The sequence below is a fragment of the Tamandua tetradactyla genome, chromosome 4 (genome assembly GCF_023851605.1).
Source record: "Tamandua tetradactyla isolate mTamTet1 chromosome 4, mTamTet1.pri, whole genome shotgun sequence".
Taxonomy (NCBI): Eukaryota; Metazoa; Chordata; class Mammalia; order Pilosa; family Myrmecophagidae; genus Tamandua; species Tamandua tetradactyla.
In genome coordinates, this window is record NC_135330.1 from 140865122 (window position 1) to 140890756 (window position 25635).

General features: G+C 37.1%; 1 long non-coding RNA gene and 1 other non-coding gene across 3 annotated transcripts in view; both read left to right on the forward strand.

Moving 5' to 3' along the window:
• Positions 1 to 25635, forward strand: part of LOC143679389 (uncharacterized) — a 259400-nt gene that overhangs the window by 205412 nt on the left and 28353 nt on the right. The window lies entirely within an intron of this gene.
• Positions 974 to 1080, forward strand: LOC143681862 (U6 spliceosomal RNA). Its single transcript, XR_013174915.1, has one exon. It is a non-coding gene; the product is annotated as a U6 spliceosomal RNA (small nuclear RNA).

The following is a 25635-nucleotide window of genomic DNA, read 5'->3' on the forward strand; positions in this document are numbered from 1 at the left end:
TGAGTTTTCTCTATGCATTCTGTTGAATTATTTAGTTCACATAATATGGCTCAGCAGCCCTCTTATAAACACATAAGAATAAACATCTGTCTAAGCACAATAAAAAAGCGTTATTGAGGCTTACCTAGAAATTTGCCAGTTTTGTTAATATTTAAAATCTTTTCAAACTTGTGATTATTAGGTGAGCTTGCACTCAAGCTAAAATTGCAGCTGTAGAGGATAAGATATTTAAAAAGATACGATACTGTTTCACAGGATATGAAAATATTTGATTTAGGGACCCTATGAAACTTATTCCTGCAAAGGAGAAGCAAGCCTACTTATAATTATGCCTAAGAGTCACCCTTAATGAGCATCTTTTGCTGCTCAGTTGTGGCCTCTTTCTCTAAGCCAACTTGTCACAGGAACTCACTGCCCTCCCCGCTATGTGGGACATGACTCCCAGGGGGTGAAATTTCCCTGGACAATGTGGGACAGAAATCCTGGGATGAACTGGGACCTGGCATCATGGGACTGAGAAAACCTTCTTGACCAAGAGGAGGAAAAAGAAATGAGACAAAATAAAATTTCTATGGCTGAGAGAATTCAGAGTAAAGAGGTTATCCTGGAGGTTATTTTTATGCATTATATAAATATTGTTTTTAATTTATGGTGCACTGGAGTGGCAAATACCTGAAACTGTTGAGTTGTGTTCCAGTACCCTTGATTCTTAACGACAACACTATAATGATATAGCTTTTACAATGTGACTGTGTGGTTGTGAAAACTTATGTTTGATGTTCCTTTTATCCAGGGTATGGACAGATAAGTAAAAAACTAAGGATAAAAATAAATAAATAATGGGGGAGCGGATAAAGCATAAAAAATGTGTATTTTGAAAAAAAAAGATTTGATTTAGGGCTGAGGATAAGAAGAAAGAGGAATTGGAGTTGTTTTGTTCTTTGCTTTTTCTAAACAAAAATTAAACAGTGAGGTGGTCACTTTGGCAGCACATATACTAAAATTGAAACAATACAGAGAAGATTAGCATGGCTCCTGCACACGGATGACATGCAAATTCGTGAATTATTAAAAAAAGAAATTAAACAGTGAAGATTCTAAGGCAACCTTCTCACAGTGGTTACCACCACGAACATTGATCAACACAGGTCCTGTGCTTCCTCTTAGAATGAGGAGAAGGGTTGACAGTGCACTATTATTGGGAACCCTGAAGCCAAGGAGATGGACTGGGAATTGTGAACACCATCCAGCTTTTTGGTGGGCAGCCAAAGCCATCTTATTGAAAATGCCCATATCTTTCCTAAACCATTTGGCTCACCTCCTGATGCAATTGTATCTGAAAGGGAAATATTTAAATGGGCTGGAGTGAGGTTAATGGAAGGACTTCAATTACCAAAGCACATACTGGATTACTTTAAGTGGCATAAATCGGTCTTTAGGCAAACACACAGATCAGACCCAGTATAGCTTTCCAATGCCATCTGCATCTACTCTCTCTGAATGTAACACTATTTATGTGCTCTTAGATAATGTAAAACAAAGGTTAAGAGTCAAGATGTAATTTGAGCTGAAATCTACTGGGAAACACAGATCATAATCTCAAATATGGAGTAAGGCCAAAATGATTGCGTATGCTGAAATAATGGTCATGAGGTGCTAGGTAAGTTTGAAATGATAGAAATGATTTTAAAAATTCATGTAAGTATATATTGAGAAATATTTGAAGACACCAATAAAAAGTGGTTCCAGGGTTTTAGAGCAAAACATAATATCTTGCATATACAGCCAATTAAAAAGATCAGTTACTTTGCATTTAACACTTAAGGACAATAGAGGAGAACTTAGCACTAGATGTAGAGCTACTCATTTTACTGTCTAGCTCTCACATCATTGATGCCTGTGCACAAAGTTTACTTATTTGAGTGCTGAGGGCTTTAGATGGATCTGTTTCCATTCACAGGATAACTGGAGCTGGGGAGGTTGAGCTGTACAGTTCTCTTTCTTGTGGTTTATTGTTCTCCTCTCCTTTGTATTCTTACCTCTGCTTTCTTTTCACAGTGGTACTCTCTTATCATATTTCTTCAACTCATTTTTCTTCCCCCTTCCCTCTGATACCCTACCTCTTGCTTCCTTTTGTCTCAATGCTTGCTTCCTTTTCTCCATTGGCCTATGCCCTGAAACTGAAGTGGCATCTTCCAAGCTCTTCCTTGTTTTCTCTTTCAAGTTGCCTTATGTTATACCTTACTAGGCTCCTTTGCTACTTAGTCGAGTCAGTCGGGTAACACATATGCATTTTATATCTGATTTTCTGACAAAAGGAAGGCAATGAGAACACTGTAAAGCACCCTATCCCTGGAAAATAGTAATCATTTTTAAAATGTGCTAATTGCACAAAAATAGGCATATGTGTTGATGGCACAGAAAAAGGGACCAGAAAGGGAATCTAATGGATTTTGAAATGTAATTGAACTAGCATTAATGGATCACTTACTATGGGCTGACACTGAAATTACTCATTTCATCCTCACAATGACCGGAAAAAGGATATCATTAGAGAGATGAAACCTCTGAAAGTTTAAGCAACTTCCCCAACATCATGCGGCTAGTAAGAGCTGGAGCTAATAGTAAGAGCTAGAGCTAATATTAAATCCAGGCCATTGGATTCCAGGGCCACATCTTAATCTTTACACTCTACTGCCTCTGAAAAATGAAGTTTAATAAAGCAGTTGGGAAAGTAATCATTAACTAATAAGTATTTGGGTTATATTTAGCAGTTTAGAATTTTATATTATAAACCAAAATGAAACAGGGGAAGTGTTACATATTTTTTAAATCATGGAAAAACACTAGAAACCATAACATATAATTTATCTCAACTCTATAGGAATGATAATTTTATCATTATTGATCAACAGAAAATATTACAAAATCACACATTTGTCTAAAACTTATTACATATTATAGTATTGACTTTTAGACTTCATTACAATTAAAAACAATAAAACAAAACTTTTTAAAAAAACAACAGAACAAGAAAATATTTGCAATAAATATGATTAACAGAATTCATACCTCCAACATACAGAGATCATTATTATGTGTAACAATACAAAGATTTCATATAACTAATCAGAGGGAAGATTAACAGAAGAGGAAATACAAATAATAGCTAATTACGTCTGTATTGTGCAGGTTACATATGGAGTGTTAAAATTATTTATTTAAACTGATTTTATTATAAAAGAGATATAGAAAAATTAAAATACATTAGAAATACTAAATAGAATAAGACCATTTCAAATGGTGAACTGTTATTCTAATGGGGAAAGAAGTTGGGAGCCTTGGAAAGTACTTGGAAAGTTGTCTGGCTCTTGGTTAGCCAGGCTCAGAGCTTGAAAGAAGGTTCAAAAATTAGGATGCAGCTTTTATAAGTGGTTATCAAACTTTAACATGTATCAAAATCACTGTAGAGCTCGTTAACACACAGAATGCTGGGCCCACTCCTAGAGACTCTTTTTTCTTTTTTAAAAATTTTTAAATTGAGAAATCTTCACATACATACTTTCAATACATCATGCACAATCAGTGGCTCACAATATCATCACATAGTTGTGTATTCATCACCATGATCATTTTTTAGAACATTTGCATCACTCCAGGAAAAAGAAATAAAAAGAAAAAACAAAAAACTTATACATACCATGCACCTCAACCTTCCCTCTCATTGACTGCTAGTGTTTCCATCTAACCAATTTATTTTACCCTTCGTCCCCCCTAGTATTCATTTACTTATTTTTATCCACATTTTACTCCCAGAGTTTCTGATTCAGTAGGTTTGGAGTGGGGCTCACTGTCAGCATTTCTGAGAGGTTCCCAGGTGATGCTGATGGTACCAGTCTGGGAGACCACAGTTTGAGAACCCCACTTATAGAATCATCTGCAGGGATAACAACTCAAGCTAGGGAGTACAATGAAATCAATAATGGAAAAAAGAGGGGTAGAGGGAGAGAAGGAGAAACAAAGAGTGAGGGAAGCAGTATGTAGTTAAGGAATCTGCAATGGGAAGGAGATTTTCCATCAGGCTAGAGACTAGACTGGGCAGCTCGATGGTGCTAGAGGGAATCACAGCATAGGGCAGAATGGTGCTACTGTAAATTCATGATCACCAGTTTCTTAGCCTGGTCCCTGCCCTCATTCCTTCCCTTCCTTTCCAATCTATTTATTATTATTATTATTCTTTTCTTGTTTTGAAAAATAACATATATACAAAAAAGTAATAAATTTCAAAACAATTAGCTGTGGAACAGATTTCAAAGTTTGTTCTGAGTTTTAGGTTTTTACTTCTAGCTAGCTCCAAGACATAAGAGACTAAAAGAAATATCAGTATAATAACTCAGCAGTCATACTCGTTTGTTAAATCCTATCTTCTCTGTTATAGCTCTACCTTCTTCTTTGATCTTTCTCTGAGTCTCTAGGGGTATTTGATCTATGCCCATTCTAACTTTTTCATGTTGGAAAGGGGTGTCAACAGTACGGGATGGGGAATGGAAATAGTTGATATTCTTGGAGAGGCTGGCCCCTCTGGGTTTCAGGACTTATCTGGCCTAGGAATCCTTCTGGAGGTTGTAGGTTTTGGGAAAGTAATCACAGTGCATGGAATTCTTTCTCTACTTATTCTTTTTTAATCATCACAATCGACTGAAAAAAAATTTTTTTGCAAAAAATAGCATATATACTAAAAGGCAATAAATTTCAAAGCACATTGCAACAATTGGTTGTAGAACAGATTGCACAGTTTGGTATGGGTTACAATTCCATAATTTTAGATTTTTACTTCTAGCTGCTCTAAGATACTGGAGACTAAAAGAAATATCAATATACTGATTCAGCACTCTTACTCATTTGTTAAACCATACCTTCTCTGTATAACTCCACCATTACCTTTAACCTTTCTCCCACTCTTTAGGGGCATTTGGGCTATGCCAATTCTAATGTTCTCATGTTGGAAAGGGTTGTTGATAATATGGAATAGGAGGTTGGAACTAGTTGGTGTTCTGGAGAGGCTGGCCCCTCTGTATTTCAGGATTTATCTGGTCCAGGGCCCCATCTGGAGGTTGCAGGTTTCTGAAAAGTTACCCTAGTTCATGGAAGCTTTGTAGAACTGCCAATAATTTTTAATGACTAGTAATTTACAACCATTACCTCCCTCACCCAGGTCCTTTACCTGTTGACTAGTGCACATGCCTTAAGTCTTCAAAATCTGACTCCTGTCTTCACTGATCTATTGAAATTATTTTCTTAAAGGTCACTGTAGATCTCTTCTCATTCCTGTGTCCTTGACTACTCAGCAGTGCTTGATAGTTCTGTCCACTTTTCCTTAGATTTCATGACACTCTAACCTAGTTTGTCTTCCAAATACTAGGTTCCTGATTGGCTTTTGTTTTTTAATCTAGGTTTTCTTCTTGCTTCTAACAGGCAAAGAAGACTTTACTGTATTGACTGGGTGACTGATCCTATGTAAAGCAGAAATAAGATCATTTCAATGTAGTAGGTGCAAAAAGGTGTGGTTTGGAACTCAGGGTTTCTTGGGGGCACTTCTGAGCACTTTATTACACAGTGATAGATAGTTATAGAAGGTAATAGTAGCTCAAAACAGTCAGGAACATGAATAGCTCAGATCCTTCGGGAGAGAAGATGTGGGTCATCTCCCAGAGTAAGGAACTGGGACATGCCAAGGGGTAGGCTGAGGGCCATGGGAGCCTGAAATGGATTGGAGAAGAAGTAAACTGTATGGCTCCATGATAAGCTACAGAAACAAAAATTATTGCTGCCATGCATATTTCCTTCTGCTTTGTTGTATGTGTGTGTGTATGTGTATTAATTTCTACCCCCCTCAACCCACCACATTATATAAGGTATGTTGGTGATAGAACTTTTCAATATGTTGTTAAGTTACCACAAATTACACAGGGGTGTGACTAGACTAGAAGACAAATGAATATATCCCAGACATGGAAGACAGTGACTAGTGAGATTCTTTTTCTTCCAGTTATAGGAAAAACTTTAACATCTTCCCCAAAAGACAGTATTTGACTACTCTATCTAAAGTAGATCCCTATCTGTAGGTATCTATCACAGATTACTACTTATTTTTGTCCTTCCTAAACATGAAAATTGGTAGTGACTTTCTTTCTTTCACTGTTTATTTCTTATCTGCCTATCTTATCAGTAGGGAAGTCTGGGAAATGGCATCTATTGGTAATTTGTACATTCACATTTAGCACAGTGTCTGACACACAATAGGAGGTCAATAAATACTTGTTGATTGATAGAATAAATTATCTGTAGTAGGAATGATGGGTGAGGAGTTAATTCAGAAGGGTTTCAGGTCCCCTCAATTCTCTATACAGTAGCCTTTTAAATCTGAACAGAAAAGCATATGCATAAAAGCCACAATATGTTGCATTTTAGAGTAAAGCTTCTTAGAATGAATATTTCCATGGTTCCTGCAAGGTGCTTTGTTACAAGGTACTTTGTGGTACCAGGGAAGATAGTATATTTTGGTAAAGAAAACCAGATATCCAGTATTTATTAGGTACCCAGAGTGTGCCATGAACTGGGTATACTACATTGAGCAAGCCTGATACAGCCTTTACTATTTGGAAGGATACAGTTTTATTTTATGATAGGCAATAAACTGCTGCAAATGGGATCATTGCAGTTGATGAAAAATATCCTGAAAAAAATTGATATGGTAGAGGGTTCCTGGTGGAGACACTATTTTTGGATGAGAAAGTCAACGAAGGCTTCTCTAAGGAGGTGATATCTGAGCTGTGATCTGAACAACAGAAAGAAACAAACTATGTTAAGATTTGAGAACAAGTGTTTAAGCAGCAGGAAGGACACCAATGAGAAATAAGTGAAAGGAGAGGGGTGGGTGTTAGGGCTGCACAGATATGTAGGACTATATCACAGAGGCCTTGTAGGTCATAGTAACATGTTTGGATTTATTCTTATCATAATGAAAATTCATCAGAGAATTTTGGGTAGTAAATAACATGATCTATTTTACGTTTTAAAACAATCATTCTGGTTAAGGATGTTAGAGACGGCTGAGTGACTACTTGTGTTTTCCTCCTTTTATTCCTAAGACTTTGCTGAAATAATAGTAAAGGACTCATCTTTAAAAACAAGAAAAGGAGAGGAGGCAGCAGGAGTTAAATGCTGTCATATATATTTGGAAAATGGAAACAGATAAAGGATGGTAACTGATTAAGACAGGATGAAGTGGTGATAACCTTAGCTATGTGTAGGTTGTGTACCAAATAGGAATGAGCCAGTTCTTATTGCCTAAGACTTGGAAAAATTAAGTGCTTTAGAGAGTGGGCTAAGACAAGGGCTCTAAAACGAGGGATTAGATGAAGGTTTACATATGAATCTGTTAGTCTCCAGATGCCCTTGTCCAGCTATACATCAAGATTACATACTCTAAGGCAGAAAAGAAGCATGTGTTCCATGGAGATTTTGAACCACAGTGGCTTAGGACTCAGAGAAGACCATATTGCAGAGTAAAGTCTGGGTGTGTACAGCCTGGGGATAAAACAGATTAGTTGAAAGTCTGCACATGGAATAAGAAAATTCCCAGCCCATTTTACACTCCTTGTTGCGAAAATGCTGGCATAAACTCCACAGTCAAGAAAATCATGAATACTCTTCACAGAAGAAATCGAAAAGTCCCAAAGAACATGCTTTTCCTGTCTAATCAGCGTACAGTAAAGCCCACCACTAGCCCAGTCCTGATCATGCACCAGATCTGGTTTCCAACTACCATTAAATGTAAACATGTAGATATGAAACATCAGACACTTAAGAAAAACCTCTAGTATGAAAAAGAGAGACCAAAGCAAACAGAAAAAATCCTGGAAGAAACAAAGATAATTCAAAGAAGAACATAATAATTTAAAAAGAAATCTCTAATACCATTAGAAAAATAAGACATTGCATAACTAAGACAAGATTAGGAAACTATACAAAAGGAAACAGCAAAGAAAAGAGTCCATTAAAAAATGTGTAACGGACATAAAAAAATACAAGCATTGGAAAATAAAGAAGAAATGTTCAAAAAAAGTAGAACAAAATGATGGAAAAAATAAAAGACAAAATTTGGAGAATTAGGGTAACATCTAACTCTAGGCATTCAGAAGGCAACAACAGAAAAGGAGAAGATATTATGAAATAGATATGAACATTTACTCTATTTAGAGCACATGAATTTTGTTTAGAATGAAAATGTTGTCAAAACTCCCAGGAGAATAAATTTAAAAAACCTATTTCAAGGCACACCATCAGGAAATATAAGAACACCATCTCAGAGAGGTTTCCACCAAGAAAAAGCTTGTTAAATATAAAGGAATATGATTAGGCATACCATGCAGCTTCTCAATAGTAATACTGCCATAGAAAAAGGCAATAGAGGAATGTCTGAAAATTATCAAGGAAAACTATTTTCAACCTAGAATTTTATAACCAGTCAAACTATCATCAAATATGAAGGTAAAATAAACTTATTTTAGGACATTTGAGCAATGCAAGATCCTGAAAAATTATTCACATGTACTTTCTTAGAAGACTATGAATGTGTTTTAGAAAAATGGGGGCTTAAACCATGTAAGAGAAGATACAGGATACAGGAAACAATAGACCAGGAGATAGGAGGCAAATGAACTTCATGGGTGATAGCTGTACAGATAGTCCAAAGACCACCAGCCAATACTGGAGCCAGAAGATAGAGGGATAAATGAAGAAAGTGTTCAGAGAAATAAAGGAAATTGATAGATTATCTAATATGATAGTGTCCTGGGACAGGGAGGACAAGTTATAGGTGTTAGAGTTGATAAGAGTTTTGGAAAAAAATGAGGCAGGCATATGGAACAACCTTACAGATAAAAAAAAGGAAGCATTATCAATGTAGGTTAAACACAGAAATATGTATAAAAAGGGAACTACTTGGCTCTAGAATTCAAAAAAAATTTAACTGAACCAAATAATGTAAACCTGATGAATTATTTAATAACAAAATTAAAATATTACTATTCCAAACAAAATGGGGAGGACAACTGGGGGTAAGGGTATAAGGAAACTAAATCTTCACCAACCATAAAGGGTAGCCAATAGATAATACTGAAACCAAGAAATAACAGTTTAAGCTTATTTATTTAGAAATGTGGAGATAGACTCTAGAAGAAACAAGAAAATAAGAAATAAAAAGAGATAGGAGAAAGAATTTCTATTTTTCACTGACATTTCAGTACTATCCTATTTTTAAAATTGATCTGTATGCATTATTTTGATCAAAAATAAAATTAAAGGCAAAGTTTCTTTCATGGGGCAGGATGGAGACTGGATTGTAGAGAGGCAAGAATAGAAACAGGAGGCTATTTCAGTGGTCCAGGTGGGAGATGATAGGGTTTGGTCCGGGGCGGTAGTAGTGAAGAGAGAGAGAGGGAAATGGAAAGATTCAGAGTTTGTAACAGAGATGATACAATTTACTGAGTTATTGACTCATCAGAATGAAAGAGTCATCGAGGATAACATATAGGATATTAAGTGGAGATACCACTTGTTAAGAAAATCTAAACCAGAGAAAAACTCAGTCGGTGGAAGCATCAATCAAGATTTCTGTTTGTACATGTTTAGTATGACATTTCCATTCAGGAGGAGTGACAGGAAAGCAGTTAGATGGATATGCATTTGGACGTTCTGGGAGAGGAACTGGTGGAGACATACACTTTGGAATCAGATGCAGATAGGTGGCATTTAGAGCCATGTGACTAGAGGAAGTCACCTCATTATTGAGGACAGATGGAGAAGAGAATACAGTTCAGGAATCAGGACTGAGACCTGGGGACCACCAGTATTTAGAGATTGAGTGGAGAGGAGGAGTCTGCAAAGGAGAGTGAGGGAATAAGTGGTCAGGAGGTAAGAGGAAAACCAGGAGAGAGTTGTGTCATGGAAGCCAAGAAAAGAATGTTTTTTTGTTGTTGTTGTTGTTTTTTGGTCAGGAGAGAGTAGAAAACAGATGACAAGCAAGATGAAGATAAAGAGGCATCACTGCTTTTGGAAACATGGGACTCAGTGTTGACTTGTGAATATTATTTTCTTCTGTTTGAAGAGAATTGAGGATAGAATTGGGACTGAAGAAGTGAGGACAGTAACTATGGACAACTCCTATGTGAAGATTTGCTGTGAAGGAGATTAGACAATGGAGTGGTGACTAGAGAGAGACGTGAGATCCGTTTTAAAAGCTAGGGACAATGGTGTGGGACAGATCATTCTTCTGGAGGTTAAGTGACAGGATTAAGTGAAGAGCAGTCCTGGTTGAGCTAAAAGCCTAGTTAGGCTAAAAGTAAAGGAAGGTAATTGACCAGTGGAGGTCAATGGCCCTTGAACATGGAGGTGTAAGAGAACAAACCAGCCTCTGCCCAAGGAGGCTACAGAGGGAAGTGTGACCTGTGGACAAGCCCATCACTTACACAGGCCCTTCCCAAGGGAGCTATAGCATTGTGTATTTGTCATTTTTACTGAGGTTACTTCAGGCATTTTGTATTTTGTTATTTTATGTTATTTTTCTTTAAAAGAGCTCCTTGAAGCTTATATAATCTTCAGGATCCACAAAACCCTTTCTTGGAGGGGGTGAGGTAGGATTCATGAAATTTCAGTTCACTGAAGAGTAAAGAGAACATTCAGAGACAAGGTTGATGGTATAGGGGAAATTGCCAATGGTGAGATTCAGAGAGTCTACAGGAAGGATCAAGAGAATGAGCTTCAAACGGGACCTAGAAGTTGATCTGCAGAAAAAACATTGAACACTGATCTTCAAAGCTTCTCCTTGATTTCCTTTACGGACATTCCATTTTAATGCAAGGCATGCCACCTTATGACACTTCTCCTTGAACACAATATTTCCCATTCTCCATGGGTTAAACTACTTGATACATAAAATTAAAAATAAAAGTAAATCATTGTAGCTTCATATCTTGAAGTAGGCAAAGATTTCTTATACCAGATTTAAAAATTGTTAACTTAAAAGGGAACAAAATGATAAATTGATCTACATTAAAATTAAGAACTGGTCAAAATGATAAATTGATCTACATTAGATTTAAGAACTGGTCATCAAAAGACAGCACTAGAAGAGTAGGAGGAAAAAAATCAAGCCATAAAGTGGGAGAAGATATTTGCAATATTATACTGACAAAGGACTTAAATAAAAAACATAAGAATTCCTTAACAACCAATATGACTTCTGTTGGGTTTCTTTCCAGTCTCTGCCTTATGCATGTTTTCATTTTATTTTTGTGTTTCTATTTGATTTAACAAAAATGGGATCATCCTGTACATGTTGGCTTGTTCCCTTGTCCTCATTTAGTGCTGTATTATTAATAAGTGAGTCTTAGAATTATAAGGCACAAGAGAAGTTGCTTAGTCCAACCACTGATTTTGGGGTCCTGGAGCAGCACAGGGACTTGTTCAGGATTTCATAACTGCTTGGCTCTGGTGGAGTACCATCTCCTGACTTGCAGTCACTTTTTCCTTGTCCTAGAAGAGAAAGTCATCTAGAGATTCTTGTGTTAATCCTTTGCTTTCACTCCAGAGGCATGCCTGCCTTACAAAAAATATATATATTTGTGAAAGTAAGTTTCCTGATTTCTTTCACTAACTCATTTTCTGGGTATCCAGATTCCTGTAGGGATGCAATTTTGATGAATTGTACTTTCCCTTTATCTCCAGGATAAAAAAGAAAAACTCTTCAGGAGCAAGGAGGAAGAGAAACATTTGCTGTTAAGGAAGGTTCACCTTGCAAACTTCCCTTGCTTTTTTATTGAGGTTAAAAGTTAAAGTGGATTAGGACAATCATATTTTTCTGACACATTGACTTGCTTCTTAAGAAAACATACTTAACGTTTTTTTTTCATGAATCATTTCAGTGGAAGGACCAGGAGTTATGTTTTTAGGTTGAGTAGAAATACTGAAGGCCCCTTTGTAAGGGACTTAACTAGCTACATGTATTCATTTGCTTCATATTTTTTCCTCTGGGCTAAATTTTGACTTAAATATTTGCGTGTGGAGCAGGAAGAGAGGCATTTAGGCTTATTTTTGTGATTTTCCACAGACAAAATTAGCACCAAATTTATGGGCCTGATGGCGTTGTTCGTCAAGCTGAGGCCTGGAAGGTTTTCTTGTGGTTGTCACTATTTCCTTCTCCTCCAGTTCCCTCCAATTCCTCTTTCTCCTAGTTCCCAAGATCTGGTTCACATTGTACGGGTGAGTGGTAAGAAACAGAGCTGAGAAAAAAATCAAGGGGTGCCAACCTTCAAAATAACAGCAAAGCATTACTAAGGATCTCCTCTCCAAATAGACTGCCAGCCCCCATGGCTGATCTACACCATAATGTCCTGCATTGCAGAGGTCCACAGAGCCTCCTTAGGCAGAAATTTCCCATCGCTATTGACTGGCAGTTTCAGATAAGATTTATATTTTCAACTTGGGCTTTCCTTAGAATATAAATGTTGCTGTTTTCTAGTTCTGGACAGAGAATTAAATTTCTCACACACCTAACAGAAAGTGGCCAGAAATTACTTATTATGCATTTTCCCCTTCATAATGGGAATGTCTTTATTGTTTTTCTTCTGATTTCATCTAGTTTAGAAAATATGGAAAAATATAAAGAAAAAAGTAAAAATTCCACACAATCTCACCACTGAGAGATGAATGTTGATATAATTTTAATTTGGGTGTATATCCTTCTTTTAAAAAATAGAATCCTACTATAAACATTCTTTTTGTAACTAGCTTTTTTCCATTGAAATACATATTGAATTTTTTATGTCAATAAACATAAATTTACAACCTTAACGAGTATGTATCTATATATGAATGTACCATAGTAACTAATTCAGTTTTAATAGACATTTTCCAGTTACCAAAGTAATCCCTGTGATTATTGCCAAATTTTACTGACTTAACACTCTTTCCAATAATGTGTGAGAAAGATTTGTTCCCATCATCCTCACACTTTAAAAATTCTTTCTTTAGCCTATTATGTGAAAATACTCTATCCTAGTATAAGAGTAATTTTAATTTTTTTTGGTCATCAATGAGGTCCATTATCTTTTCCTTACTCAACTTGCTATTTGTATGTCTTATGGTATAAATTCTCCTTTTATACCTTGGCTCATTTTTCTGTGGGGGACAATTATTATCTGTTTATAGATTTGTAAGAACTCATGTATTGAGCATAGTAATCCCTTGTCTATCATATAATTTACATATTATGTCTTAGTTTTGCTTGGGGGGGTGTTTCTGCAGAAGATTTCATTCTTATGTAGTCAAATCCATGAATCTTTTTTTCATGATGATTTCTGCCTTTGGGTGTCATGCTCAGAAAGGACTTCTAAACTAAATTTTAAAATAAATAAATAAATAGGCACAAGCCTCCTTGTATACTCGGTAATAGAAAACATTAATAGATTAATGACAGTGGCTTCTCTGGATTACTAGAGGATTTCAGGCTGAATTTTTTTTTTCCAGGCTGAATATTTTTTAAGCATAAAATTCATAGGAACTTTTACTCAAGGGAATTTACTTATGGTAAGTCAAAGAAAGACAAAATCTGTGATTCACATTCACTTTATGATTATAATTTCCTAGAACTCATTAGACCTAGAATCATCTTCATTCTGGTATTTGGGCCATCTATTCTTTTTTATCTATCTTTATTCTATGCCAACATATCCATTTCGTTTTTCCTGGTGAGTAATAAATTCAATAGAGGTAAGGCTGAGTAAATAAATAATATTGTGAAGTACAATGCTTAAAAGTCTATTTAAAGTGATAAGTTGACATCATAACACAAATCAGTATATTATACTTCATAAATTAATAATGATTAAATTAGTTTATTGTTTCCATAACTTATGTTACAAAAAAACAATAGCTTTGAATTTTCTCAGTTTTTGACAGGCAAAAGTCATGAACCCTGTTTCTCTCTCTTTCTTGGAAATACTATAAATTTTGTAGGTATGCTGGAGAGGAGGGGAAAGGAGGAACATAATGATAGGGAAAAGAAATAATAGTCTAAACACTGGACATATTCCATGCCACATAATTCTTTAATTCTATACGGCAAACTCATCTCCAGAGTACAGGACATTGGAATGCAAAGTGCTCAAACATGGAGCTGTGTTGATATTTCTTTTTTTATTTTTGCATGGGCAGGCACCAGGAAATGTAAGTGTTGATTTCAATAGCAACTTTGAAAAAACAATATAAGTCTACAAAACATCTAGCACATGACATACATACACTGGATGCCCAGGTTTTCTGCACTGCCCTGGACCACTGACACAGCAGAAGTTTCCATTTGCTTTGGTCATCTCTTGCTCTTGTAAATCTTTCTTACTTTGTCTCTTTTGCTACATTATGATCTATTAATTAAATGTTAACTTGGAAATTTCCTGTGGAAACATTTCATGGTCCCGGTGCCCATATGCATAATTTATTTAGGTTAAAGGTGAAATATGAATACTTTCTATTATATTGCACCTGGCTTGGGTACTCAGGAATATCCAAGGTTAAAAGGCTTTATATAGGATGACTAAATTTGTTGTCCAAACCAGAACACTTTTTTTTTTTTTTTTACATGGGCAGACACTGGAAAATGAACCCAGGTCTCCGGCATGACAGGCAAGAACTCTGCCACTGAGCCACCGTGGCCCACCCAGGACACTTTTCTATTAATGCAATTTTATTGAAATATATTCACACAGCATATAATCCATCCAAAGTATACAATTGAAGTCTCACAGTTTCATCACAACTCATAACCACATTCAGTATTTTTTATCATCACATAGTTGTATATTCATCACCATGATCATTTTAGAACATTTGCAGCACTCCAGAAAAAAAAAAAGGGAAAGCCCATATATTCCATACCCCTTACCCCTCCCTCTCATTGACCACTAGTATTGCAATTGACGAAATTTTTTTTACCCCTTATTGACACCCATTTTAAAATTATTTTTTTACTCATCCATCCATACCCTGGATAAAGAGTCAGCCATGAGTTTTTCATAATCACACAGTCACACTGTAAAAGCTGTATACAATCATCTTCAAAAATCAAGGCTACTGGAATACAGCTCAACAGTTTCAGGTATTTCCCTCTAGCCATTCCAATACACCATAAAGTAGAAAGCGATATCTATAAAATATATAAAAATAACCTCCAGAATAAACTCTCAACTCTGTTTGAAATCTCTCAGCCACTGAAACTCTCTTTTGTCACATTTATCTCTTCCTTCTTTTGGTCAAGAAATTTTTCTTAATTCTGTGATGCCAGGTCCTGGTTCCTCCATGGAAGTCATGACCCACATTGCCAGGGAGATTTACACCCTTGTGAGTCATGTCCCAAGTAGGGAAGAGGGCAGTGAGTTCATCTGCTGAGTTGGCTTCGAGAGAGAGGCCACATCTGAGCAACAAAAGAGGTTCTGTGGGGGTGACTCTTAGGCATAATTATAGGTAAGCTTGGCTTCTCTTTTGTAGGAATAAGTTTCATAGGGGCGAGCCCCAATATTGAGGGTTTGACCTATTAAATTGGTTGTCCCTAATGCTTGCAAGAATATCAGGAATTTCCTAGGTGAGGAAGTTTAATATTTCCTCCTTTCTCCCCTAAGGGGACTTTGCAAATACTTTTTTATTCTCTGCCTGGATTACTCTGGGATGTATTGGGGCATCATACTAATCTGTACAAACCAACAGGATCACACTCCCTAGTCAAGATACCATGCAATCAAGGTGTTTGAATAAACTGCCAAACCAGATAGTATGCTACCAAAAATAGAAACTTTGCACCAAATAAAGCTCTCTTCCTTTGGTCCTACACAGAAGTTGAAGTTTTAAAATATAGACCATATATCCTTTCCCCTCTATTCTGATTTTCCTTAGCCCTATCCAGATCAGCTTCAGTCACATCTCTAGTTGAAGATGATCACTTTTTCAACTTTTTGAACAATTGCTCTGTGAAGTAATGCTGAGTTTCATAGCTTCAAAACTGTAACTCTGAGCCTCAGCCAAACCTGGATACTTTTGATTGCAGAGGTGGGTAGGTGGGATTATTAATAATTAGGCTAAAATACCAAGGCTAAACCAGAAGTGTCCCAGTCAACCAGGATATCAGATCACCCTATTTAGAGACCACTTTTAAAGTGTCACATCGGGATATTGTCATAATTGAATGTAACCTCTTTCTGAAATTGCTTGTTAAAATAGATGCCTTTTAAATGCACTGATATCTTAAAGAAGAAGATGATAGATGTAATGCCAAACTCTTTAATCTAGCTACCTTTGAGTTTTTCTAGTCTCAGTTTCCAATAAAATATAGGTTTGATTTGTTTGCTTGTTTTTTCCCATAAGGTTGAGGAATTAACAGCTAAAAAAAAATCAGGCAAGATTTATAGAAAGAGATCTATACCTTAAAAGGCTTTTAAAGCCTGTGCTTATGTTTGTTTATCTGTATGTTGTTTGTTTTTGATGATTGTGAAATGTTTATAAGCCTCTAGTTAGGGACTTACTGGATTAGAAGGTAGTTTGCATACGGTAAATGTAAAAAGCAGTAATAGCTAATGAGCTGTATGCCAGTGTCTGAGTAAGCAGAAATAATAATAGGTAGGCATGCTACACATATGATCTTTAATCCTTATTTTAAAAACCTGTAAGTGCCATTAACCCCATTTTACAGATAAGAAAAATGAGGTTCGCTAACTTACTTCAGATCACAAAGTTGGGATGAAACAGAACCACTGAATCCAAAACCCATCCTCATCACTACATATACTGTTTCTTAAGAAAGACAAGAGGACAACCTTTGTCTGATCCCTATCATCATCTCAAATTTTTTCTGGGATGATGAAACGCCTATAGTTACAACACAACATCATGTATCTTTTTCCCACACACAAAAAAATGTTATTTGTGTTGTCTGTGGAGTGGGTTTCCCAGTATACCTGTTTCTCACCTTGGCCGACATATATCAAACAGAATTCTACCACTGACAGTATTATGCTAGAACAGGAGTGATAGCACTTACTCATGTTGCCACAATAGTTTTGGAGCTAATAAAGGACTAAAAATTTAATCTTTTCTTAAAACAAATGTAGCTCTTCCTGCTTAATCTCCCCAAATGGCTATCTGCATTGGTGGCCAGTTTAAGCCATTTTTACATAGTGCTATCTGTTGTACCCCATAGCCCTAGCATCTGCATCTCCCTGATCCCTATTTGGATAGCAAGTAGGAGCAGGCTTCCTGATTTTCGTGGACACTGTCTGTAGGAACACAAGTCTGGTGAATGCAAAGACATACTGATGAGCATAAGTACAAGGCTGCTGATTATACACAACAATGAAAACCTCAGTAATGAAGCCCTTCTTTTATGTGTTTCTAACTGAGAGGAAGCTAAATCAGAATATCTTTTAGGAGCTGAGATCCAGGAATATTGGAAACAGTGACCCTGAAAGTTCTAGCAACTGTTTTGTCCATCCCCATCAAGTCTGACCTGCAGTCCACCTGCTATTACATTCCAGAAGCACTCTGAGGTGAGGGGATATGTTCTTATCCTTTGAGGCTTTAGGAGTCCATCTTCCTGAAGGCAAAAGTGAAGAGTGGTGGTCTGTTTGCCAATTATTTTCCACCATCCCAAGAAATTTAGCATGCTGGATTGAAGCATGTATTAGAACCAGTTCAAGTTGTATTTCTTTTTCTAACTTGATCCTTCTCCTCTGCCTGTAAACATATCAACATTCTCCAGATCCTAAAGAAACAAACAAAACAACATTTCTCTGACTCCCACTCAAATTCCTGTCCTAACTCTAGTCCTTTTTATTGGTAGTGTTATACTTTTTTTAACTTCCTTTTTTTTAAAAAACGTTTTTAATTATTTATTGTTTTGTTTTTAAGTTTGAAACAATCCCATCCTTATAGCCAATCCTGGCCCTACAGCAAGTATGGTATAAATAACTTTTTTCCTTTCTCTGAACTATCTGAGAGTAAGTTGCCAACATGACATGCTTTTTCATCTGCCGATATTTTTATTTGGGACAGGGTCTCAGTAATGCTGCATCTCTGTATTTTCCAAAATGACAATCCACACAGCCTTATGCATGGTTCTACTGCTAGAACAGCAGAGCCTAAGGATAAGTATATGCCAACTTTTCTAAATAAAGCCACATTATGCTCCAAAGTGGTGTCAGACTTTCTGAGATGGTCTGTGGCCCCTACCTTCTTCATTCCAATTCTTTAACTCTGATTGATTTGTTCTCTATTTCTGCCCCTCAACAGGAAGTTTTCCTGTAGAGTTGCATATCAGATTCCCTCCTATTCACAAATCGAATGTACTTTTGTCTAGCCTCAGCTTCCTTGGGTTTTTTGGTAGCACTTGACTACCTCTCTGTACTTCTTGAAACTTTGCCCTCCTAATTGGTTTTGCTCATCTGTTTACTTGTTTATTCAATAAATATTTATGTATTGAGTGCCTTTTATAATTTATAAACTATGCTAGATATGTATGTCCAGCAATGAGCAAGACAAAGGAGCTCTCTGCCTTTATGGATCTAATATTCAACTGAAATAATTTTCCTAAACCACATTTTGGATGATGCCAATATGTCCTCCAAAAATGTTAATTTTTTTTCTAAATTAAGAACAAACTTTATAGTCCTTCATTCAGCATCTTTCTGTAATCAAATCCTACCCTACCCTAGGTTAAAGGCCCATGGAACCAATTATCATGGTAAGGATCCATGAATCCAGATATACTTCAACATTAGACTGAATAAATAATGCATCTTATACTTTTATTCTCTATATTATTCAAATGAATAGAGGCATTATAAATTTGTTCTAAAGTGTTACTGAATTCAGAGTAACTTTTTGTCCTCGTTCATTTTTTTTCTATGAAAGGCTACTAAAATAATTACTATACTTTATATATATAGCAATTATTATCATATGGAGGAAGCTAAGTTTTTGATATTTAAAAGTGGACCTAAGTTTCCAGAAGCCTTAATTCTACCAAACCTGGACAATTTGCTTTCCTCTCACTATCCTGCCTTCCAGTCTTTGCTGAATCTCAGTGTCCTGTGGCTTCAGCTTTACCTGCAGAAAGCCTACCCAAGGTTAGCTTACATTTAAAAAATTGCTTCCTATATAGGTTCTTTCCCTCTTATCATAGCTCTCAACATCATCCTTTCCTATGGTTATCTTATCCTATGTGTTTTGGACTATGCCCACTCATCTTTAGATCCTGTGAAACCCCTAGCATAGTGCTGGCATAGCATATGAGCAGAAAAACTATTGTCAAATTGACATGAAGTATTATCGACAGTCCCTTCCAACATAAAAAAGTTAGAATGGCCATAGCCCAAATACCCCTACAGAGTAGGAAAAAGATCAAAGGTGATGGTGAAATTATACAGAGAGGGTCAGGCTTAACAAAGAGTATGAGTGCTGAATCAGTATGTTGATATTTCTTTTAGTCTCCAGAACCTTAGAACAGCTAGAAATAAAAACCTAAAAGTATGGAATTGTAGCCCATACCAAACTCTTGGTATGCTCCAGTGTCTTCCAGAGCAGCTAGAAGACAAAATGAAAAATTGTGGAATTATAACCCACACCAAACATTAAAATCTGTTGTATAACCACTTGTTAAAATATAGTTGGAAATTTATTGCTTTTTTGTATATGTTATTTTTCACTGTAAAAAAAATGTTTTAAAAAATTGACATGAAGTTATAAATAACCAGCATCATCAAATATATAACATAATCACAGACTTCTATGCTTGGATCAGTAAAAATAAAGGGATATCTTTCAAGTATTGTTCACCTTATTAGAAGAATAGTATATGAATCTACTATTATGCTACTTTAGGGGTTTTAGAAATCTAGGATTCACCCCTACTTTTAAACTATTTTTAGCCCTTATACACAGTGCACTTGATGCTGAATTAAATATTTTTTTTTCACTTGGAAAATAAATGTTCTCTTATAGATGATTTTTATAATAGTTTACCCCAAACCATATTGCATACATTGCACAGTTGATGTATGTCAGTGGAAATATCAACTTATGAAAACTTGGGGCAGAACCTCAGACTTGTTGCTGTGTTGTGATAGAAATCTTATCATTGTTATGTACTGTACAACTTTGATAGATTTTATTTATTATTGGGGACAAAGAGCCTATCTCTTTCATCTCTGTATTCCCTAGTTCTAGAAAAACCACATTGCTTTACAGATAATGTGTGTTCAGAATGTCTGTTAAATGGCCCCCTTCTCCGCCGGCGCTCCCGCTGCCATCCAGCCCTCCTCTTCCTCTTTCTCTGCCGGCGCTCCCGCTGCCATCCAGCTCTCCTCTTGCCCTTCTCCGCCGGCGCTCCCGCTGCCATCCAGCCCTCCTCTTCCTCTTTCTCCGCCGGTGCTCCCGCCGCCATCCAACCCTCCTCTTCCCCTTTCTCCGTCGGCGCTCCTGCCGCCTTCTAGCCCTCCTCTTCCTCTTTCTCTGCCAGTGGCGCTCCTGCCGCCATCTTGCCCTTCTCTTTCCCCTTCTGCTCCAGCGGCGCTCCATCCACCATCTTATCCTTCCCTTTCTCCTCCTACTCCAGCGGCTCTTCAACCACCACCGTGCCGTCTTCTGCCTTCACCAGCTCCTCCGCCACCGTCCTCGACAGCCTTGCCATCCTCACATTTCCTCCTCCAGAACAGCTACTAGGGGAGTAGAAACAATACAGAACAGCTCCCGGAGCCACGACAGAGATCAAAAAGACAGCGTACCACATCCTGGAACGGCTCACTGGCTGGGAGAACCCGTTCCGGTGAGATCGCCAAGGGGCGCAGGCTTCCCCAGGCGGGGCGGCAAGCGGCCGGAGTCCCTCCCCTCCTCCTTCCTGGGCCAGCTGGCAGAATTGGGCAGGCGGTCCCCTCAAGCCGCGGCGGCTGGTGCCCCTACCACGTGCGGCTCCCCGGACCAACTGAGAGAATTGGATTGGAAATCCCCAGGCCGCGGAGAACGGTGACTGGGGGGGTCCCTTCCAAACATGTGACTCCCTGGTCCGGCCGGAAACGGTGCACTCTCCCGGGCGGCGGCGGCTGGCCCCCTCCCGCCATGCTTGGCACCCCGGACTGACTATGAAATTCGGACGGGCGCTCTCCCGGGCTGCAGTGGCCGGCGACCCTCCTCGCGTTCGGACCCCCGGGCAGGCTGGCACTCTTCCAAGCCGCTTCAGCTGCCGAACCTCCCCCACGGCGAGTTTTTCCAAAGTTAAAGGATCCACAGCACCTTTTACTGGTGGAACCCGCAGACAAACGTGTGCCACGAGCACCACCTACTGGGCAGGATAAGAAAAACAGAACACAGAGATTTCACAGAAAAATCTTTCAACATGTTGGGTCCAACACCCAGGGAAAGCTGAATAAATGCCCAAACACCAGCAGAAGATAACAGATCACGCTCAGAAAATTGAAAATATGGCCCAGTCAAAGGAACAAACCAATAGTTCAAATGAGATACAGGAGCTGAGACAACTAATGCTGAATATATGAACAGAAATGGAAAACCTCTTCAAAAATGAAATCGATAAATTGAGGGAGGACATGAAGAAGACATGGACTGAACAAAAAGAAGAAATAGAAAAACTGAAAAAACAAATCACAGAACTTATGGAAGTGAAGGATAAAGTAGAAAAGATGGAAAAAACAATGGATACCTACAATGATAGATTTAAAGAGACAGAAGATAGAATTAGTGATTTGGAGGATGGAACATCTGAATTCCAAAAAAGAAGCAGAAACTATCGGGAAAAGAATGGAAAAATTTGAACGGGGTATCAGGGAACTCAAGGACAATATGAACCACACAAATATACATGTTGTGGGTGTCCCAGAAGGAGAAGACAAGGGAAAAGGAGGAGAAAAGCTAATGGAAGAAATTATCACTGAAAATTTCCCAACTCTTATGAAAGACCTAAAATTACAGATCCAAGAAGTGCAGTGTACCCCAAAGAGATTAGACCCAAATAGGCGTTCTCCAAGACACTTACTAGTTAGGATGTCAGAGGTCAAAGAGAAAGAGAGGATCTTGAAAGCAGCGAGAGAGAAGCAATCCATCACATACAAGGGAAACCCAATAAGACTATGTGTAGATTTCTCAGCAGAAACCATGGAGGCTAGAAGACAGTGGGATGATATATTTAAATTACTAAAAGAGAAAAACTGCCAACCAAGACTCCTATATCCAGCAAAATTGTCCTTCAAAAATGAGGGAGAAATTAAAACATTCTCAGACAAAAAGTCACTGAGAGAATTTGTGACCAAGAGACCAGCTCTGCAAGAAATACTAAAGGGAGCACTAGAGTCAGATATGAAAAGACAGAAGAGAGAGGTATGGAGAAGAGTGTAGAAGGAAGGAAAGTGAGATATGATATACATAATACAAATAACAAAATGGTAGAGGAAAATATTATCCAAACAGTAATAACACTAAATGTTAAGGGACTGAATTCCCCAATCAAAAGTCATAGACTGGCAGAATGGATTAAAAAACAGGATCCTTCTATATGCTGTCTACAGGAAACACATCTTAGACCCAAAGATAAACATAGGTTGAAAGTGAAAGATTGGGAAAAGATATTTCATGCAAATAACAACCAGAAAAGAGCAGGAGTGGCTATACTAATATCCAACAAATTAGACTTCAAATGTAAAACAGTTAAAAGAGACAAAGAAGGACACTATATACTAATAAAAGGAACAATTAAACAAGAATACATAACAATCATAAATATTTATGCACCGAACCAGAATGCCCCAAAATACATGAGGAATACACTGCAAACACTGAAAAGGGAAATAGACACATATACCATAACAGTTGGAGACTTCAATTCACCACTCTCATCAATGGACAGAACATCTAGACAGAGGATCAATAAAGAAATAGAGAATCTGAATATTACTATCAATGAGCTAGACTTAACAGACATTTATAGGACATTATATCCCACAACAGCAGGATACACCTTTTTCTCAAGTGCTCATGGATCATTCTCAAAGATAGACCATATGCTGGGTCACAAAGCAAGTCTTAACAAATTTAAAAAGATTGAAATCATACACAACACTTTCTCGGATCATAAAGGAATGAAGTTGGAAATCAACAATAGGCAGAGTGCCAGAAAATTCACAAATACGTGGAGGCTCAACAACACACTCTTAAACAACAAATGGGTCAAAGAAAAAATTGCAAAGAAATTAGTAAATACCTCGAGGCGAATGAAAATGAAAACACAACATATCAAAACTTATGGGACGCAGCAAAGGCAGTGCTAAGAGGGAAATTTATTGCCATAAATGCCTATATCAGAAAAGAAGAAAAGGCAAAAATGCAGGAATTAACTGTCCACTTGGAAGAACTGGAGAAAGAACAGCAAACTAATCCCAAAGCAAGCAAAAGGAAAGAAATAACAAAGATTAGAGCAGAAATAAATGAAGTTGAAAACATGAAAACAATAGAGAGAATCAATAAGACCAGAAGTTGGTTCTGTGAGAAAATCAATAAGATTGATGGACCCTTATCAAGACTGACAAAAAGAAGAAGAGGGAGGATGCAAATAAATAAGATCAGAAATGGAAAAGAAGACATAACTACTGACCTCACAGAAATAAAGGAGGTAATAACAGGATACTATGAACAATTTTATGCTAATAAATACAACAATTTAGATGAAATGGACGGGTTCCTGGAAAGACACGAACAACCAACTTTGACTCAAGTAGAAATAGATGACTTCAACAAACCAATCACAAGCAAAGAAATTGAATTAGTCATTCAAAAGCTTCCTAAAAAGAAAAGTCCAGGACCAGACGGCTTCACATGTGAATTCTATCAAACATTCCAGAAAGAATTAGTACCAACTCTCCTCAAACTCTTCAAAAAAATCGAAGTGGAGGTAAAACTACCTAATTCATTCTATGAAGCCAACATCACCCTCATACCAAACCCAGGCAAAGATATTACAAAAAAAGAAAACTACAGACCAATCTCTCTAATGAATATAGATGCAAAAATCCTCAATAAAATTCTAGCAAATCGTATCCAACAACACATTAAAAGAATCATACATCATGACCAAGTAGGATTCATCCCAGGTATGCAAGGATGGTTCAACATAAGAAAATCAATTAATGTAATACACCATATCAACAAATCAAAGCAGAAAAATCACATGATCATCTCAATTGATGCAGAGAAGGCATTTGACAAGATTCAACATCCTTTCCTGTTGAAAACACTTCAAAAGATAGGAATAGAAGGGAACTTCCTTAAAATGATAGAGGGAATATATGAAAAACCCACAGCTAATATCATCCTCAATGGGGAAAAACTGAAAACTTTCCCCCTAAGATCAGGAACAAGACAAGGATGTCCATTATCACCACTTTATTCAACATTGTGTTGGAGGTTCTAGCTAGAGCAATTAGACAAGAAAAAGAAATACAAGGCATCAAAATTGGAAAGGAAGAAGTAAAACTATCACTGTTTGCAGACGATATGACACTATACGTCGAAAACCCGGAAAAATCCACAACAAAACTACTAGAGCTAATAAATGAGTACAGCAAAGTAGCAGGTTACAAGATCAACATTCAAAAATCTGTAGCATTTCTATACACTAGTAATGAACAAGCTGAGGGGGAAATCAAGAAACAAATCCCATTTACAATTGCAACTAAAAGAATAAAATACCTAGGAATAAATTTAACTAAAGACAAAAAAAAAACCTATATAAAGAAAACTACAAAAAACTGCTAAAAGAAATCACAGAAGACCTAAATAGATGGAAGGGCATACCGTGTTCATGGATTGGAAGACTAAATATAGTTAAGATGTCAATCCTACCTAAATTGATCTACAGATTCAATGCAATACCAAGCAAAATCCCAACAACTTATTTTTCAGAAATAGAAAAACCAATAAGCAAATTTATCTGGAAAGGCAGGGTACCCCGAATTGCAAAAAACATCTTGTGGAAAAAAAACGAAGCTGGAGGTCTCAAGCTGCCGGACTTTAAGGCATATTATGAAGCCACAGTGGTCAAAACAGCATGGTATTGGCATAAAGATAGATATATCGACCAATGGAATCGAATAGAGTGCTCAGATATAGACCCTCTCATCTATGGACATTTCGTCTTTGATAAGGCAGTCAAGCCAACTTACCTGGGACAGAACAGTCTCTTCAATAAATGGTGCCTAGAGAACTGGATATCCATATGCAAAAGAATGAAAGAAGACCCATGTCTCACACCCTATACAAAAGTTAATTCAAAATGGATCAAAGATCTAAACATTAGGTCTAAGACCATAAAACAGTTAGAGGAAAATGTAGGGAGATATCTTACGAAACTTACAATTGGAGGCGGTTTTATGGACCTTAAACCTAAAGCAAGAGCACTGAAGAAGGAAATAAATAAATGGGAGCTCCTCAAAATTAAACACTTTTGTGCATCAAAGAACTTCATCA